The following is an 18291-nucleotide window of genomic DNA, read 5'->3' as shown; positions in this document are numbered from 1 at the left end:
GACTTTGTGCCCTTGAGCAGATCTAAAGGAAACCCAAGAAGCTTTCTTTTTTGAAGAGGCCCTAGGCTTGGCCGAAACAAACAAATAGAGGAAAAGAGTTAGAGAAGGCTTGATGCCTAACTCTTGACACAACAGCTAAAAATTTTTTATAAAACCCCACGAATTGGGATGAAGCTGGGATGGAGCAATGTTACAAGACCACAACAAGTCGGTCTCAAAAGCGGAAAAAGGAAAAGTAATGTCCAACAGACTAAAGAAGTATTCATAAGCATAAAAATAGGGATGCTCCCCCACAACTGAAGTAGGAAAACAAACTCTCCCACTGGAATCAGGCGCTACCAGCTCGTAATTTCCTTCCTGGGCACTACTGCCACAAACCCTATGGTGTTTTTGCAGCTCTCTATAGAAGTCGGAATCCACCACTGAGAGACATAGAAGAACCATGGAATCCACCCAATCGGCCATGCCTTCAGGGACTTAGGAAGACGTCTCAACAATATTCTTGCGAGAAGCCATAAGACCAACTAGTCCTACAATAAAGAAAAGAATATCGGATTACTAAAACACATCTCGGACAGCATCAAAACAACTCGACTACACAACCCAGTGCATTACAAGCAACAAAAGGAGTCCCCAGGACTTACACTAAAAATCCTGGGGCACCATTTGGGGGCAGTGATAAACCACTATTTTATGGTTTATAATGTATTTAATTGTGTGGTTTTATCATGATCTTTACCTACTTATTCATAAAATTAGCATGCATTTATATTTCCTTCCTAAAATTATTACATGATTGAAAACTTACTTCCTAGAGACTTTTAATTAGGTATTTTAATTCTCCTTTATCCCATTCAATGCCGTGATCTGTGTGTTAAGTGTTTCAGGCTTTATAGGGCATGAATGAATTGGAGATTGGAAAGGAAGTTTGCAAAAATGGAAGGAATACAAGAAATTAAGGATATGACCAGCGAGAAGTGACGCGGCCGCATGGCTCACGCGAGCGCGCGAAAGAGAGGAAATCGCAGTGACACGGCCGCATGGCTCACGCGACCGCGCGGATTGGAAAAGAATAAGTGACGCGGAGGCATGGACGATGCGCCCGCGTGGGAAAGCAAAACGCCAAATGACGCGTCCGCATGAATGACGCGACCGCGTGGCGTGCGCGATCTGCAAAATTTCAGAAGTCGCTGGCAGAGTTTCTGGGTCAGATTTTAACCCAGTTTTTGGCCCAGAAACACAGACTAGAGCCAGGGAACATGCAGAAACAGAGAGACACATTTCATTCTGCATAATTTTTAGTTTTAGATCTGGATTTACTCCTCCCCTAGGTTTTTCACTCACTTGAGCATTCATAATTAGGATTGGAAGATTTTGGCTTTAGCTTTTGAGAAGAGTCTACCTCCGGTACTCGTCATCTTATTTTGTTATTTACTTTTTATATTTATTCTTCCATATTCTTAATCCCTCTAGAGTTGACATTGGATTATTTCTACAAGTTATTAATATAGACTATTTTTATTTTCAATTAATCCTTTTATTATTATTTATCATGTCTTCTTTTATTTTCACCATTAATTCTGTGAAATTTATAATTATGATGAGTGAGTAGTCCCATGACTTGATTGGGGGATGATTGAAAGGAACCCTTGGGTTGAACTACTCAAGAGAGAAATTATAATTGGGTTTATTGTTAGATCACCCTCTAATCATTAACTCTAGTCCTTCCCAAGGGAGAGGATTAAGACTTATGACTAGAAACAGATTTCCAACTTGCTTGACTTTCCTTTACCTAGTAAGGGTTAACTAAGTAGAGCAACTTCCAATTATTAATTAATCTTGAGAGTATTTCAACAAGAATAGGGCTTCCAACTAATCCACCCACAATCAAGGATTTTATTTAAAATTAGTAAAATTCTCTAGATTAATTTCCTACTTATCAACTAAACCATTTTTGAAAATGCCCGATTGATAAAATAGCACATCTCCTTGCAACTCGTTGGGAGACGACCTGGGATTCATACTCCCAGTATTTTAATTTTCAATATTGTGACAACCCCTTTTAAATTGATAAGCGGATTTTCGGCTGGTTAAGGACTGTACTTGCAACGTGTCCATATTAATAAATTCTTAACTCGCCAATTTCCGCCACGTCAATTTTTGGCGCCGTTGCCGGGGAGTTGCAACAGTGTGCTAATTTAGTGATTGGTATTTATTTTATTGCAATATTTTTATTTTTATTTTGTCACTATGAGCTGTACGTTTCTTTCGTTAAATGACGCGTTCACTTCCTGATCTAAGCTTGCCAGCATTTGACCCTGAGATTGAGAGAACTATTTCACATATAAGGCAAGCTCGGCGTCGGCGAGTCCTCTTTGAGGACGAACTTGAACCGTCATCTAAGGAAGAAACAAGCTCCCCTTCTACTGATCCAGTTGATTTACGTGCAGGCAACATGGCAGCACCTAAGAGAGTCACTATCCAGGAAGAAGGAGCCCCTGATTTTACGCTCCAACCATTCCAGGTACACCACCCAGTAGTAGCTGTAGATTTCAAAATAAAGTCTTCACTACTCAACTTGATGCCCAAGTTTCATGGCTTACCAGCTCAAGAGCCTATCAAACACCTGAGGAATTTTCAGTCTGCTTGTTCTACTGTCAAGCGTAATGGCACTGATGAGATCTCCATTCTATTAAAAGCCTTCCCATTCTCTCTTAAGAAAAAGGCAAGAGAGTGGTACTACACTCAACCCGGAACAACTGTATCCAACTGGGATACACTTAGAAGAGAATTTTTGGAGAAATTCTTTCCAGCTGAGGTTGCCGATAAACTAAGGAAAGACATGTCCATGATCGTTTAGGATGAATCTAAAACTCTTTATGAATACTTGGAACGCTTCAATAATCTTCTTGAAGCATGTCCGCACCATATGATTGACAAGATAGTGTTGCTCGGTTACTTTACACATGGCTTGAAATCTCAAGATAGAACCACATTGGAAGGTGCTAGCAATGGGTCTATGAAAAAGAACAAGACTACAAAAGAAGCATGGCAATTGATCAACGACTTGGCCGAATCTACCAGAAATCACAGACAGAAACAAGGCCGGTCAAGAGCTGTTGCAGAGGTATCCACTAGTAAAGAGACTGCTGCTATAGCTCAGAGCTTATGTGAAATGACTAACTTGCTGAAGCAGATACAGCTAAATCAACAACAACCACAACAAGCTTAGCCATCTACACCACAGCACAACCAGCAGTTGGTTCCACAAAGAGTATGCGAAATTTGTGTAGATTACAGTCACTATACCGATGAGTGTCCGCAACTTCAACCGGAAGACAACACTGTAGCAGCCACTCATAACTTTCATGACCGCCCCAATCAAGGGTACAATCAAGGTGGCAACTATAACCAAGGATGGCAGGATAACTCTAACTAAGGCTGGAGAGACAATTCTAACCAGGGTTGGAGGGACAATCATAACAGAGGAGGTAGAGATAACAATGGAAATCAGAGGTGGAATAACAATAACAACTTCAGGCAGCAGAATCAGAATCAGGCCTACAGAGCACCTCATCTCAGACAGCCTCAAAATTCTCAGCAAACCTCTTAGATCACTTATCCCTCTTCATCCCCTAATGATGAGTTACTACAAGCCATTGATCAGAGACAACAGGCTATGGAAAATAACTTTAATGCAACTCTGAATGGTTTGACTTCTACTTTGCAAGCCCTTATCTCACAGATTGGATCAATGACCAACTCCAACAACCAGTCTTCAAGCTCTGGTGGACTCCCCTCTCAACCATTACCCAATCCAAAGGGTAGGATTAATGCCATCACCCTAAGGTCCAGAACCACATTGCAAGAGAGGAATCAAGAAGAGTCAAACTCACCAGAACACGCCTCAGCTGAAGTGGTAGTGAAATCAGAAGATGTTGAGGAAGAAACTGATATATAGGACATGGCTGAGGAAGAAGACACTAAGTCACAGGAAGAAGCACCAAAGGGCGCAGACACTATAGAGGACGCCGTTCCTATTCCATTTCCACAACTTGCAAGAAAGCCCAGGAAGCAGTTGGAACTTGATCCCAAAATCGTAGAAATATTCAAAAAGGTTGAGGTAACTATTCCCCTTTTTGATGTCATTTAACAGGTACCTAAATATGCAAAGTTTCTAAAAGATTTGTGCATATATAAAGACAAAATTAATGAATTAGAAACTATTCCTTTAGGAAGTTTTATATCTGCTTTAATGGGAAATATACCTGAAAAATGTAGTGACCCAGGCCCATGCATAGTTAACTGTACAATTGGAGGTGTGATATTTTCTAACTGCATGTGTGATTTAGGAGCATGTGTTAGTATAATGCTCTTATCTGTATATGATGTTTTGAGGTTCCCCCCCCTTAAAAAGGTCGACAGCTCGTTTTGTGTTAGCCGATAAAAGTATTATTATAGTGGCTGGAGTTGCTGAAGATGTATTACTGGGTATCAAAGGTCTCACTTTCCCATTGATTTTTACATCCTGGAGATGCCCTAAAATGACTCAGAGAAACCATCATCAATCCTACTCGGAAGACCTTTCTTGAAGACCTCGAAGTTCAAATTAGATGCTTTCGCAGGCACATACTCTTTTGAAATAGACGGCCAAGTAGTAAGCTTCAATCTGAATGGAGTTATGAAGCACCCTTCAGAAGACCGTTCTATCTTCCAGTGTGATATCATAGATGAAACCGAAGCTGAAATTCACCAGGAAGAGTTTGAAGATAAGTACATAGGACAAGGTCCAAGTGTGGGAATTCTAAGGACAATAACGGTACTCTACCATTGCCACCAGCTCCAGATAATCCAGAGCCGGACCATGAACAGAAGTTAGATTTGAAACCCCTCCCTCCACACCTCAAATATGCTTACCTTGAAGACAAGCAGAAGTTTCCAGTTATCATTGCATGGGACCTCACTTCTCAGCAGGAAGAGCAGTTACTTAGTGTGCTGAGGAAGCACAAGAAAGCAATTGGGTGGAGTTTAGTAGACATAGTAGGCATTGACCTTCAAGTTTGTGAGCACAGGATATTTTTAGAAGAAGGAGCAAGACCTGTTCGTCAACCCCAAAGAAGACTGAACCCCACTATCTTAGAGGTTGTCAAGAAGGAAGTGACCAGACTATTAGAGGCAGGTATTATCTACCCCATCTCAGACAGTGAATGGGTGAGCCCAGTACAAGTGGTACCCAAAAAGTCTGGAGTCACTACAGTAAAGAATGAGCATGGAGAGCTCATAGCTACCAGAGTTCAGAACGCCTGGAGGGTCTGCATTGATTATAGGCGTCTCAATCAAGCCACTCAAAAGGATCACTATCCTCTTCCATTCATTGATCAAATGCTGGATCGCCTGTCAGGTAAATCACATTATTGCTTTTTAGATGGTTATACAGGATATTTCCAGATTCATATAGCTCCTGAGGATCAAGAAAATACTACTTTTATCTGTCCTTTTGGGACCTATGCTTACAAGAGAATGCCCTTTGGCTTGTGCAATGCACCAGCTACTTTCCAAAGGTGCATGATGAGTCTTTTCTCTGATCTTATCGAGGATTGTATGGAAGTTTTTATGGATGATTTCAGCGTTTATGGTGATTCTTTTAACCTTTGCTTGGATAGTTTATCTAGAATATTAGATAGATGTGTCAGTACAAACCTCGTTTTGAATTTTGAAAAATGTCATTTTATGGTAAGACAAGGAATTGTATTAGGACATGTTGTGTCTAATACTGGTATTTCTGTAGATCCAGCAAAGGTAGATGTTATTTCTAGTTTGCCTTACCCCTCCTCTGTGAGGGAAGTCCGTTCGTTGCTTGGACATGCATATTTTTACCGAAGATTCATTAAGGACTTTAGTAAGGTAGCACTTCCCCTATCCAGACTACTGTAGAAGGATATTGAATTCGAGTTTAGTGAGGATTGCAAGCAAGCGTTTGATAAGCTAAAAATCGCCCTAACTCAAGCTCTAATTGTGAGAGGACTGGACTGGAGCTAGCCATTCGAAATCATGTGTGATGCTTCCAACCATGCAGTAGGAGCAGCGCTGGCTCAGCGTGAAGGTAAGGACCCTTTTGTTATTGCTTATGCGTCTAAAACTTTAGACGCCGCTCAGTCCAATTACACTACTACTGAGAAAGAGCTTCTTGCTATTGTTTTTGTTCTGGATAAATTTCTAGCCTATTTACTTGGTACGAAGGTAGTAGTGTACTCAGACCACGCAGCTCTAAAGTATTTATTAGCTAAAAAGGAATCCAAACCAAGGCTTATACGTTGGATACTACTACTACAAGAATTTAATTTAGAAATAAAGGATAGGAGTGGTAACCAGAATCTAGTGGCAGACCACTTGAGTTGCCTTGAACACATTAAGGATGACTCCACCCCTATAGCTGATAATTTTCCATTTGATAACCTACAAGCAGTATCTGAGGTAGTCCCTTGGTATGCACCTGTAGCTAATTATCTAGTTAGCCGCACTTTTCCTCCACACTTTACTAAGCACCAAAGAGACAAGCTGAAAAGCGAGTCTAAATATTATATATGGGATGACCCATATTTATGGAGATGTGGCGCTGACCAGATAATTAGAAGGTGTGTGCCTCAATCAGAATTCCAGTCCATTTTAAAGGCCTGTCACTCATCTGAGAGTGGAGGACATTTTGGCCCTCAAAGAACAGCTAGAAAAATCTTAGACTGTGGATTCTGGTGTCCCACCCTTTTTAAAGACGCTGCTAAATTTTGTAAATCTTGTCCCCCATGCCAAAGGTTTGGTAATATATCCCAGAGGGATGAAATGCCTCAACAAACTATGCTTTTCTGTGAATTTTTTTATGTTTGGAGCATTGACTTCATGGGTCCATTTCCAAATTCTAATGGCCACTTCTATATACTGTTAGCTGTAGACTATGTTTCTAAATGGGTGGAAGCGATTCCTACCCGTACTGATGATGCTAACACTGTTGTTTCCTTTGTTAGAAACCACATTATTTGTCGCTTTGGATCACCACGAGCAATCATGAGCGATCAAGGCACCTATTTTTGTAACAGGAGACTAACAGGATTACTGAAGAAGCATGGGATCATTCATAAAATAGCAACAGCCTACCATCCTCAGACTAATGGGCAAGACGAGGTGTCTAACAGAGAGATAAAGCGCATTTTACAGAAGATAGTCAAACCTCATAGAAGAGACTGGAGCACCAGACTACAAGATGCACTCTGGACATACAGAACATCATACAAGACACCCATTGGGATGAGTCCTTTTCTCTTAGTCTATGGAAAGGCTTTTCATCTTCCAGTTGAGGTGGAGCACAAAGATTTTTGGGCAGTAAAGGAATGCAACATAGGATTTGAGAAAGCCGGAGCTGAAAGGAAGTTGCAACTGCAGGAATTGAAGAGCCTTCGTCTAGAAGCTTATGAGAACTCTAGACTGTACAAGGAGAAAATGAAGGTTGTGCATGATCAACACATCAAGAGAAAGGAGTTTCAACCTGGGGATTTGGTCCTTCTTTACAACTCTAGACTGAGGCTTATGCCAGGCAAACTGTGATCAAGGTGGGAAGGTCCATATAGAGTCGAGAGGGCTGAGCCGTACAGAGTTTTCCATCTAAGTCACCCTTCAAGCTCTGAACTCATCAAGGTTAATGGACATCGTTTGAAGCTCTACCATGGTGAGAAGGCGACGAAAAATAAGGAGTTAGATATCTTCCTCCTGGAGGATCCACTCGCAATTGAAAACTGAGCTACTAAAGCGTCCAACTTAAGGACGTTAAAGCAAAGTGCTAGGTGGGAGACAACCCACCACGGTATGATCGTTCCTCTTCTTCTCCTTCTCTTCCCTCATCTATAACTCTTCTCCATACTACTAGCTATATCTTGCACCTCATCTGCATACTGCATTTGCATAAAAAAAAATTACGCGACGCGACCGCATCATTGACGGTCCGTGTCGCAGGTGGTTTGGAAAGATTAAGAAACGAACAGAGTCACACAGGAGCGTGGCTGGAGGCGTGCCTTTGGCACAAATCTCCACACGCGACCGCGTCGCTGACGCGTCCGCGTCAAGTGAAAACATTGGCCTCCCACGCGTCCGTGTCACTCACGCGGCCGCGTGCCTTGGAATTCGACATAAAAAGGGTGCACGACCGAAAGTTGTGCTAGAGTGGTGCTGGATTGTTGCTGAACGCACAAATTTTTCCCACGCAGACGCATGGCTCACGCGTCCATGTCATATCCTTCTAATGGCCACTCACGCGATCGCATGACCCACGTGATCGCGTCCCCCAAGATCTGGCAATAATAAAATTTCGAACAGAGAGTTGTGCGAGCGCGAGGCTGCCCTCACGCCAGTAGCATAATATGTGTCACGCGACCGCGTGACCGACGCGTCCGTGTCGATTAACTTAATGCGCATATGCGCGAATGCGTCACCCACGCGTCTGCGTCGCCTGCGCCGCACAACTTATCCTAATTTGCCAAATATCTTATCTTTCTCTTCCCCAAATCCTACTTTTTTTTCTTTTTCCTCCTTCTTTCTTTCTTCCCCTTTCTTCCTTTTTCCCTCCTTCTCACTTTCTACTTTTTCTCTCTCTTACCACCATTATCAAGGTTTTCTTTTCTTCTTCTCCCCTTACTTTTCTATTATTCTTCTTAATTTTATATGTTATTTTATTTTCTTCTCTTTTCCTATTACTTTCACTATCCATATTTTCTTCCCCTTTTCTTTTCTTCCTTCTTTTAATTGGTGTCAGTATTTATTTGGGTCATGGTTTTGCTTGAGAATTGTTAAAAATATTGTTTGACAATTATATATTTCTTTTAGGGTTGCTTGCATGTTTAATCTAATAATTTCCATACCTTAGTTACCATGCATGCTATGTGTTTGTGAAAAAGCCCATATGGCATCATGCACTTTTCTACATTATTCCATTCCACTATTTAATGCCTACTTTTCACAAATTCCCTTTATTATTATATTAAGTGAATTTAATTGTCAATACAAACGTGATAGTTTGTTATGAAGTGATGCTTGATCTATGCTACTCATGCCCTTGCCGGCATGCCAATACACATCTTGCATCTACTTACCCTCTAATGCACTTATTTTATTCCCTTTGATGAACTTTTCACATGTTGTCATGACCATGTGTTCCCTTCATTTATCTTTACCGTGCATTGACTATCACTCACTCAACCCTCTTCCTTACTTTATCTCTTTAAATTTAATTTACTTTCTCTTTCCTTTTTCAGAATGGCCACTAAGAAAGGCAAAGAGAAAGCTACCCCAAACCCACAGCAAGAAAAGGAACAAAAAGAGCATTAGTGGCAGAACCTTCTTCAACTGCAGTCAAGCCCTCAACAAAAAGAATTAAAAGGATAATAAAGGTTGATGAAAAGGAGAGAGCTTTCCCAGCAAAGGACACTGCACGATTTCCAAATCGTTACTGTGAGCAGATCTTCCTTATTCTGGCAGCTCAGAATTACAACAATGAACACCTTCTTATCCTTCCGCCTCATATTGACGCCTTTGTTGAGCCGTAAATTGCACAAAGACACTGGGGCTTTTTACAGAAACAGCCACGACAGGTCAATCTTTCTTGGGTAGTTGAGTTCTACTCTAACTTCCACCTGCCAATCCTGCAGTCTGTCTATATACGTCAGAAGCAAGTCTCTATTACAGAAGAAGCCATTCAGCGAGCCTTAGATCTTCCACCTGCTCCAGAAGGATTGGACGCCTTTCAGAAAGCCGCAATCAAGCGCCAGGCATACACCTTTGACTGGGACGCTGTTCTCAGAGTTATCGCTCAACCTGGCAGCAAATGGATCTTTGGATACCATCGTTCTCATCCTAAGAGCATCTCGGCTTCCGCACTTACTTTAGAGGCTCACGTATGGGTACAGATTATGTCCCATTACGTCTTCCCAAGTACTCATGAATCCTCCTTCACAGCAGACATGGCCGTTCTACTATGGTGCATCCTCACAGACCAGCCTCTAAATTTACCAAGACATATCCGGAATGCTATGGAACATGTGCAGATCGCGGGCAACCTACCTTTCCCCACCTTGGTCTCTGATCTTATCTCAGCAGCCGGAGTATCCTACAGAGCTGGAGACACCAAAGCCATTCTTCCACGGGATGATCAGTATGTCTGATAAACCACTATTTTATGGTTTATCTTGAGCTCAATTGAGTGGTTTTTATCTATTCTTTACCCACTTATTCATACTATTTGCATGGTTTTGTATTTGCCTTCCTAATTATGTGCTTTGATTGAAAACATGCTTCCTTGGCTTTTATTTCCTTTTATTTGATCCTCTCTTATTACCATTAGATGCCTTGATATGTGTGTTAAGTGATTTCATGAATTACAGGACAGGAATGACTTAGGATGGAAATGAAGCATGCAAAAATGGAAGGAATACAAGAAGTTGAAGGAACTGAAAAGCTGTCAGCCTGACCCTCTCTCACTAAAACGATCATAACTTGAGCTACAGAGGTCCAAATGATACGGTTCTACTTGCATTGGAAAGCTAAAGTCCGGGGCTTCGATTTGATATATAATTTGCCATAGTGGCCGTACAGAGAAGCGATGCGAACACGCGCTCCACACGGACGCGTCGCATCTGCGAACTTCAATCCGCACGGATGCGTGGACGATGCCTCCGCGTAACTTTGCCGTGACCTGTACGGACAAGATTTCATAATCAGCAACTTCTGGGCTGTTTCTGACCAGTTTTCAGCCAAGAGAACACAGATTAGAGGCTATAAAGTGGGGGAATGCATCCATTCATAACCATGCTTTCATAATTCACAATTTTAGGTTTTAGATGTAGTTTTTAGAGGGAGAGGCTCTCTCCTCTCTCTTAGGATTTAGGATTAGGATTTTTAGAAATTAGGGATTTATCTCATCTTCACATCAGGTTCAATATTCCTTTATTTTGACTTCTCTTCTACTTTGAGATACTTTAATGCTTTTATTTGTATTTTATTTATGTTGCCCAATTGGCTTATGAATATTGTCCATGTTAGATTTTATTGCTTTGAATGTATGTTATTTGAGGTATTTCAGATCTAAGATTCATATTTAGCTTTTTATATTATTGGCTTTAATTGATTAACTGGAAGCTCTTGAGTTATCAACTATTCATGATTGATTGTTATGTCGGCTAATTAACTGGAATTCCACTAACTCTAGTCTTTCCTTAGGATTTGGCTAGGACTTGGGAAATCTAACCAATAGTTCACTTGACTTTCCCTTGCTTACGCAAAGGTTAACTAAGTGGGATTAACTTCCATTCTTATAGGAGTAACTAGGATAGGACTTCCAAAATTTCATATCTTGCCAAGAGTTTATTTTATAGTTATTAATTTATTTTCCTTTATATCTGTGCCCATTGCCCAAATTCCAAAACCCCCAATTTACAAAACTCATAACCAATAATAAAAACATACCTCCCTGCAATTCCTTGAGAAGACGCCCCGAGGTTTGAATACTCGGTTATCAATTTTAAAAGGGTTTGTTACTTGTGACAACCAAAACGTTTGTAAGAAAGGTTGATTGCTTGGTTTAGTAACTATACTTACAACGAGAGCTTACTATAACTTCTAAACCATCAATCTTTCATTCTTCAAAATGGCGCCGTTGCCGGAGAATTGCAAACGTGTGCCTTATTATTAGTTATTGTAAATATTTTTCAAAAAAAAATAAAAAAAATAAAATAAAATAAATAAAAAATATTTTTCTTTTACTTGTTTATTTGTTTTCTCTCTTCCCTCTTATTTCTGATATCTATTATGAATTCTCACCCCTCTCGCTTTGAGTTTGGTTCTAATTTTGTAGCAAGGAATAGAAGCTATAACAGGACTATGCATCAAGGTCTAAGCAATCAAAGATGGATGGAGCCACAAGGATCTGATCACCCCTTTAGGCAACAACATCCTCCTAGATATCATGGACAAAGACCATTCTACAATGCATACCCAACTGATAGATTCGGTGGACCGCCTTGTAGCTACCAACAAGCCCCACCCTGTGCTCAGAGACCATCCTCTCGACATAACTTCGAACAACCACACTCACAAGCTTCTTTTCACCATTTACTACCACATGATCCTTATCCACCCCAACGCCAATCCAATTACTCCCAAGAACCACCACTCCCCTATACACCATGTCCATATCCATCAAGCTCAGAATCATAGGTTCGCCTCGAAGAATCAGTAAAACAATTTAATGCAACCCTTCATCAACTGGAGCAAGCAATAAATCAATTTTCTTCCAGACGTTCAGGCACTCAACAGACTCCCATGGCTTCATATGGAGAATCTAATGAAGAACGTAGTGTGAAGAAGCCATTAGAAACTCCAGTGGACAGCATAGAGCATAACTTCGTACTGGAACAAATAGAGGAAGCTGTCATTGTAGAAGAAGAAGAGTTGGTTGAAGATTTAGGAGATGCCGAACCGCCACCTAAATCTAGAGTTGTGGAGAATTCCGTCAAGAATGCTACAATTGATGCTAAGGAGGATAGTGCACAACCTCCAATACAGATATCTTATGAAGAACTGGACGGAATAACCCAAGAAGCAAGTTTCCTTGATGACGATGATCACGAGTCAAGTTCTCTTAGTAACGAACTTGCATCCGCAAGTGAATTCTTTGAGATGGAAGAATCTTCCCCAAGTGAATATGAAGATGATGCAGAGGTCAACTTTTCTCAACCTCCTGTTTATGACTCAAGTGACGAGGAAGATATCAATGACTTTGATCAAGACATGGGTGAAGTTGAAAAAATTTGCAAAGAAGTGGAGGAATTCACAGAAGACCACAAGGGAGTAGAACTTGCAGAACCACTGGAAACATTTATCCCAAGGCCACCACCACCCAACTCCAACTTTAAGTGGGTAGAATCCTTGACTTTCATCTTTTCTTTTCCACTTGAATATGGTTTACTTGAAACAGATGGCCATCTTAGAGCTCTTTGCGGCTTTAAAAGTAAGAGGGAAATGGTTCATACTCAGAGCTGGTGCACAAGGTTCAATAAGGTTCCACGCTTCAACTCGAAGTGCAAGGATTGGTGTCAAGCTCAATCGAATGGATCTCGAAAGACGTTTGGTCACCTTGGTGAGAATATAACTTCTAAACCGCCCGAATGGAAGCATATAGATCCAAACAAAGGCGGATTCAAAAGCAAAGTTTGGGATCCTGGAAAATATTCTGATATTTGTCACTCCGGGACCCTGAAAACTTGTTTGAAACTGCTCAAAGGTTTTATGTGCCTTGTTTGGGACCCTAGAGAATGCTGGCACTCCAAGCACTGGTGGAGATTTCAGGATGAGTTCAAACACAAGCCACCATGACAAGGAGCTCACCAAATGTCCAACTTAAGGACTTTAACTAAAAGTGCTGGGTGGGTGACAACCCACCATGGTATGATCGTTCTCTTTTTAGTTTTAATTTTAGTCTGTTTTTGAATTTTTATTGAACCTGAAATTTTTGCATGACATTCATTGCATTTTGCATTCTGCATACGGAAAAAAAATTGCACGCGACGCGACAGTGTCGTTGACGCGTCCGCGTCACAAGTGCGTTGGGAAGAAAATAATTTAAACAGAGAGTCACGCGAGAGCGTGGCTGGAGGCGTGCCTTTGGCACAACTTGATCCATGCGACCGCGTTATTGACGCGTCCGCGTCATGTGGAAAAAATGCCTCCCACGCGAACGCGTGCCTCCAAATCGACGTAAAACGGATGTATGGCCGAAAGTTGAGCTAAAATTGGGCTAGACTCGTTCTAGAAACACAAGCCCTACTACGCGTACGCGTGCCTCACGCGTCCGCGCCATTTTCAAATCTAGGCCATCCACACGATCGCGTCCACCACGTGATCGCGTCACCCAAAGTTTTGGCAATATGAATTTTTAACAGAGAGTTGCGCGACCGCGAGGCTGCCCTCACGCTAATGGCACAAATCGATCCACGCGACCGCGTGGATGACGCGTCCGCGTCATTTCATAAAAGCGCTGTCTGCGCGAACGTGTCACTCACGCATCCGCGTCGCCTGTGTCGCACAGCTTATCCAGATCAGCCAAGATATCTTCTCTTTTCTTCCCCAAATCTAAATCTTTTCTTTCCCTTCTTATTTCTTTCTTCCTTCCTTTCTTTTTCTTTCTTTTTTCTTTTAATTGGTGTTGGAAATGTATTTGGGTCATTATTTCCCATATTTTGCTTATGGATTATTTGGGATTTGTTTAAACAATTATATATTATTATAAGGGTACTTGCATGTTCTAATTAATATTTTCCATACCTTATTGAATATGCATGCTTTGTGTTTTTGAAAATGCCCATATGGCATTTTGCACTATTCTTGGATTTCTTTTAAATCTACTACTCTTAATGCCTACTTTTCACATAACCCCTTTTCTATTTTATTATTTAAATATAATTGTCTTTACAAACGTATTATTAATTTGAGAGACTTGGTAATCTAATTTGGACATTGAATGCTTGACCTATGCTACTCATGCCCTTTGCCGGCATGCCAATAAACACCTTGCATTCAATTTTCCTCACATGCACTTGCTATATTTCCATTGTTGATTTGCCACATGTAGTCATGACCATGTGTTTACATCATTATCCATACCTGTGCATTGATTACCACCTTTCCTATTCTTTTCCTTGCTATAACCCTTGAATGCTAATGTCTTTCCTCGTTTCCTTTCAGGATGGCCACCAAAAAAGGTAAAGAGAAAGCTACTCCCAAACCACTGACAAGGAAAGGAACAAAAAGAGCACCAGCTGAGGAACCACAACCCCCATCCACTTGTACAACTTAGCATGCACCGAGGACGGTGCAATCTTTAAGTGTGGGGAGGTCGATACCGACTTCCAGGGGTTAGTTACCTTCTTTTCAACACCAATATTCTATTTTCTTTGTTTGTTCATTGCTGCATTTGCATATTTGATTGCATGTTTGTTTGATTTTATGCATTTAGTTACTACTTGGTTGAAGTAATATTTTCTTTTTCAAGAAATTTTTATAGCATTTCACTAATTTGAATCAAAAAATTTGTGAAAAACTTGTTTGGAAGTTTTATTTGGAACATAGGTAAAAGCTAGAACACACAACCTGTAAGATTTGAGCTTAATTGTATGGTTACATTATTTAACCATAATATTTTATTCTTGTGTGTTTTCTTCTCTATGATTGCAATCTTTGCTTTGTTCCATTCTATATGTCCATTATTTAGTATATTTACATACTTGCATATGATTGAGGCTATTGTTTGATTCTAGCACACCATTCCCAAATTAGCCTACCTTTTACATCACCCTTGTTAGCCCCCTTGAGCTTTTAATCTCCTCTTGTTCTATAAATCACATTATTAGCCTTAAGCAGAAAAACAAAATAAAAATCCCAAGTTGAATCCTTGGTTAGCTTAAGATAGAAATTGTGTAATTGTTTAAGTGTGGGGAAACTTTATGGGAACACGGATGATAGAAACAAGGTAAAAAGTAAAAAGAATAAAGATATTTCAAAATAAAATTTTTTGGGAAGCATGCTCATGTGAAATCAAAGTAATTAAATTACCATGTGCATATAAAAAAAATCCAGTATTTAAATAAAGGGGATACAAAAGAATTCCCCAAATGCAAAATAAAGCAATGCACATGGGACAAAATTCAAAAATAAGTTTGATACATGAGCATGTAATACAAAAGTGGGAAAAATTTGGGTAGCTAGGTAAAGAATTTTAAATTTTATAAAGTATGTATATGTTAGGTGAGATCTTAGACTAATCAAGGATTCACTCTGTTAGCTCACTTAGCCTTATATGTACATCCTTACCTTTACCTCAGCCCCATTACAACCCTGAAAAGACCTCATGATGTTTGCATTGGTATACTAAATATTTGTTGATTGGTTAGATGAAGAACAAAGTTTAGAAAGCATGATTAGAGAAGAGTAGAGTGAATTACCCTATAGAGAGATTAGAGTGCATATACACTTCCTGTGAGGGTTCAGTGCTTAATTCTATGTTCCCTGCTTTCATGAGCTATCTTCTTACAAGTCTACTTGTCTTTATTTTATGTGATTTGAATTAGTGAAATCTGATTTATGTTTGTCTTGGAAAACTTATTTTTAACCAAGTAGGTAGAAACATCTTAGCATGTAGTTGCATTTATAGGTTGCATTTCATACATTCTTACAATTCTCCTTCACTCTTTTAGTTCTCTTGAGCTTAGCATGAGGACATGCTAATGTTTAAGTGTGGGGAGGTTGATAAACCACTATTTTATGGTTTATCTTGTGCTCAATTGAGTGGTTTTTATCTATTCTTTACCCACTTATTCATATTATTTGCATGGTTTTGTATTTGCCTTCCTAATTATATGCTTTGATTGAAAACATGCTTCCTTGGCTTTTATTTCCTTTTATTTGATCCTCTCTTATTACGATTAGATGTCTTGATATGTGTGTTAAGTGATTTCAGGAATTACAGGGCAGGAATGACTTAGAGGATGGAAATGAAGCATGTAAAAGTGGAAGGAATACAAGAAGTTGAAGGAACTGAAAAGCTGTCAGCCTGATCCTCTCGCACTAAAACAATCATAACTTGAGCTACATAGGTCCAAATGATACGGTTCGACTTGCATTAGAAAGCTAACATCCGGGGCTTCGATTTGATATATAATTTGCCATAGTGGCCGTACAGATAAGCGACGCGAACGCGCGCTCCACGCAGACGCGTCGCATCTGCGAACTTCAATTCGCGCGGACGCGTGGACGACGCCTCCGTGTCACTTTGCTGCGACCTGTACGGACCAGATTTCACAATCAGCGACTTCTGGGCTGTTTCTGACCCAGTTTTTGGCCCAGAGAATACATATTAGAGGCTATAAAGTAGGAAAATGCATCCATTCATAATCATGCTTTCATAATTCACAATTTTATGTTTTAGATGTAGTTTTTAGAGGGAGAGGCTCTCTCCTCTCTCTTAGGATTTAGGATTAGGATTTTTAGAAATTAGGGATTTATCTCATCTTCACATCAGGTTCAATATTCCTTTATTTTGACTTCTCTTCTACTTTGAGATACTTTAATGCTTTTATTTGTATTTTATTTATGTTGCCCAATTGGCTTATGAATATTGTCCATGTTAGATTTTATTGCTTTGAATGTATGTTATTTGAGGTATTTCAGATCTAAGATTCATATTTAGCTTTTTATATTATTGGCTTTAATTGATTAACTGGAAGCTCTTGAGTTATCAACTATTCATGATTGATTGTTATGTCGGCTAATTAACTGGAATTCCACTAACTCTAGTCTTTCCTTAGGATTTGGCTAGGACTTGGGAAATCTAACCAATTAGTTCACTTGACTTTCCCTTGCTTACGCAAAGGTTAACTAAGTGGGATTAACTTCCATTCTTATAGGAGTAACTAGGATAGGACTTCCGAAATTTCATATCTTGCCAAGAGTTTATTATATAGTTATTAATTTATTTTCCTTTATATCTGTGCCCATTGCCCAAATTCCAAAACCCCCAATTTACAAAACTCATAACCAATAATAAGAATATACCTCCCTGCAATTCCTTGAGAAGACGCCCCGAGGTTTGAATACTCAGTTATCAATTTTAAAAGGGTTTGTTACTTGTGACAACCAAAACATTTGTAAGAAAGGTTGATTGCTTGGTTTAGTAACTATATTTACAACGAGAGTTTACTATAACTTCTAAACCATCAATCTTCCATTCTTCAATGTCCCTAACGGGAGATATCTCAGGCCACAATTTGCCACTATCAGCCAGTCCACAGAGGATGATGCAGCTCCTCCATCATCTACTAGTCAGCTGCTGCACCAAATACTGAAGCGATTGGACCAACAAGAAAAGAAAGCAAAGCTCCGAGAGCGCTGCAACCACTGTCGTTTCAAACACCTCAAGGAGCTACTTACAGGCAATCACAGACCCAATGACGATCTAGGCACTCCGGACTTCACTTTCTTCACCAGCACAGGGAGCCATGATGGTTCCGACTGTGGAGACACTGCCACCAGCCCACCACTGTTCCTGACAGATGGCACCGAGGACGGTGCAAATCCTTAAGTGTGGGGAGGTCGGTCAGTTCCTGACTTCCGAAGGTAATTTTTCTTCCCTAAACACCAATAAATTAGGATATTTAGTTAGTTTTTCTTTTTTTTTTTGTAGAATAGGATAAATTACATAGT

Source organism: Arachis hypogaea, chromosome 10 (assembly GCF_003086295.3).
Source record: "Arachis hypogaea cultivar Tifrunner chromosome 10, arahy.Tifrunner.gnm2.J5K5, whole genome shotgun sequence".
Classification (NCBI taxonomy): domain Eukaryota; kingdom Viridiplantae; phylum Streptophyta; class Magnoliopsida; order Fabales; family Fabaceae; genus Arachis; species Arachis hypogaea.
The sequence above is the reverse complement of the archived record's forward strand: the minus strand, read 5'-3'. Positions refer to the sequence as shown.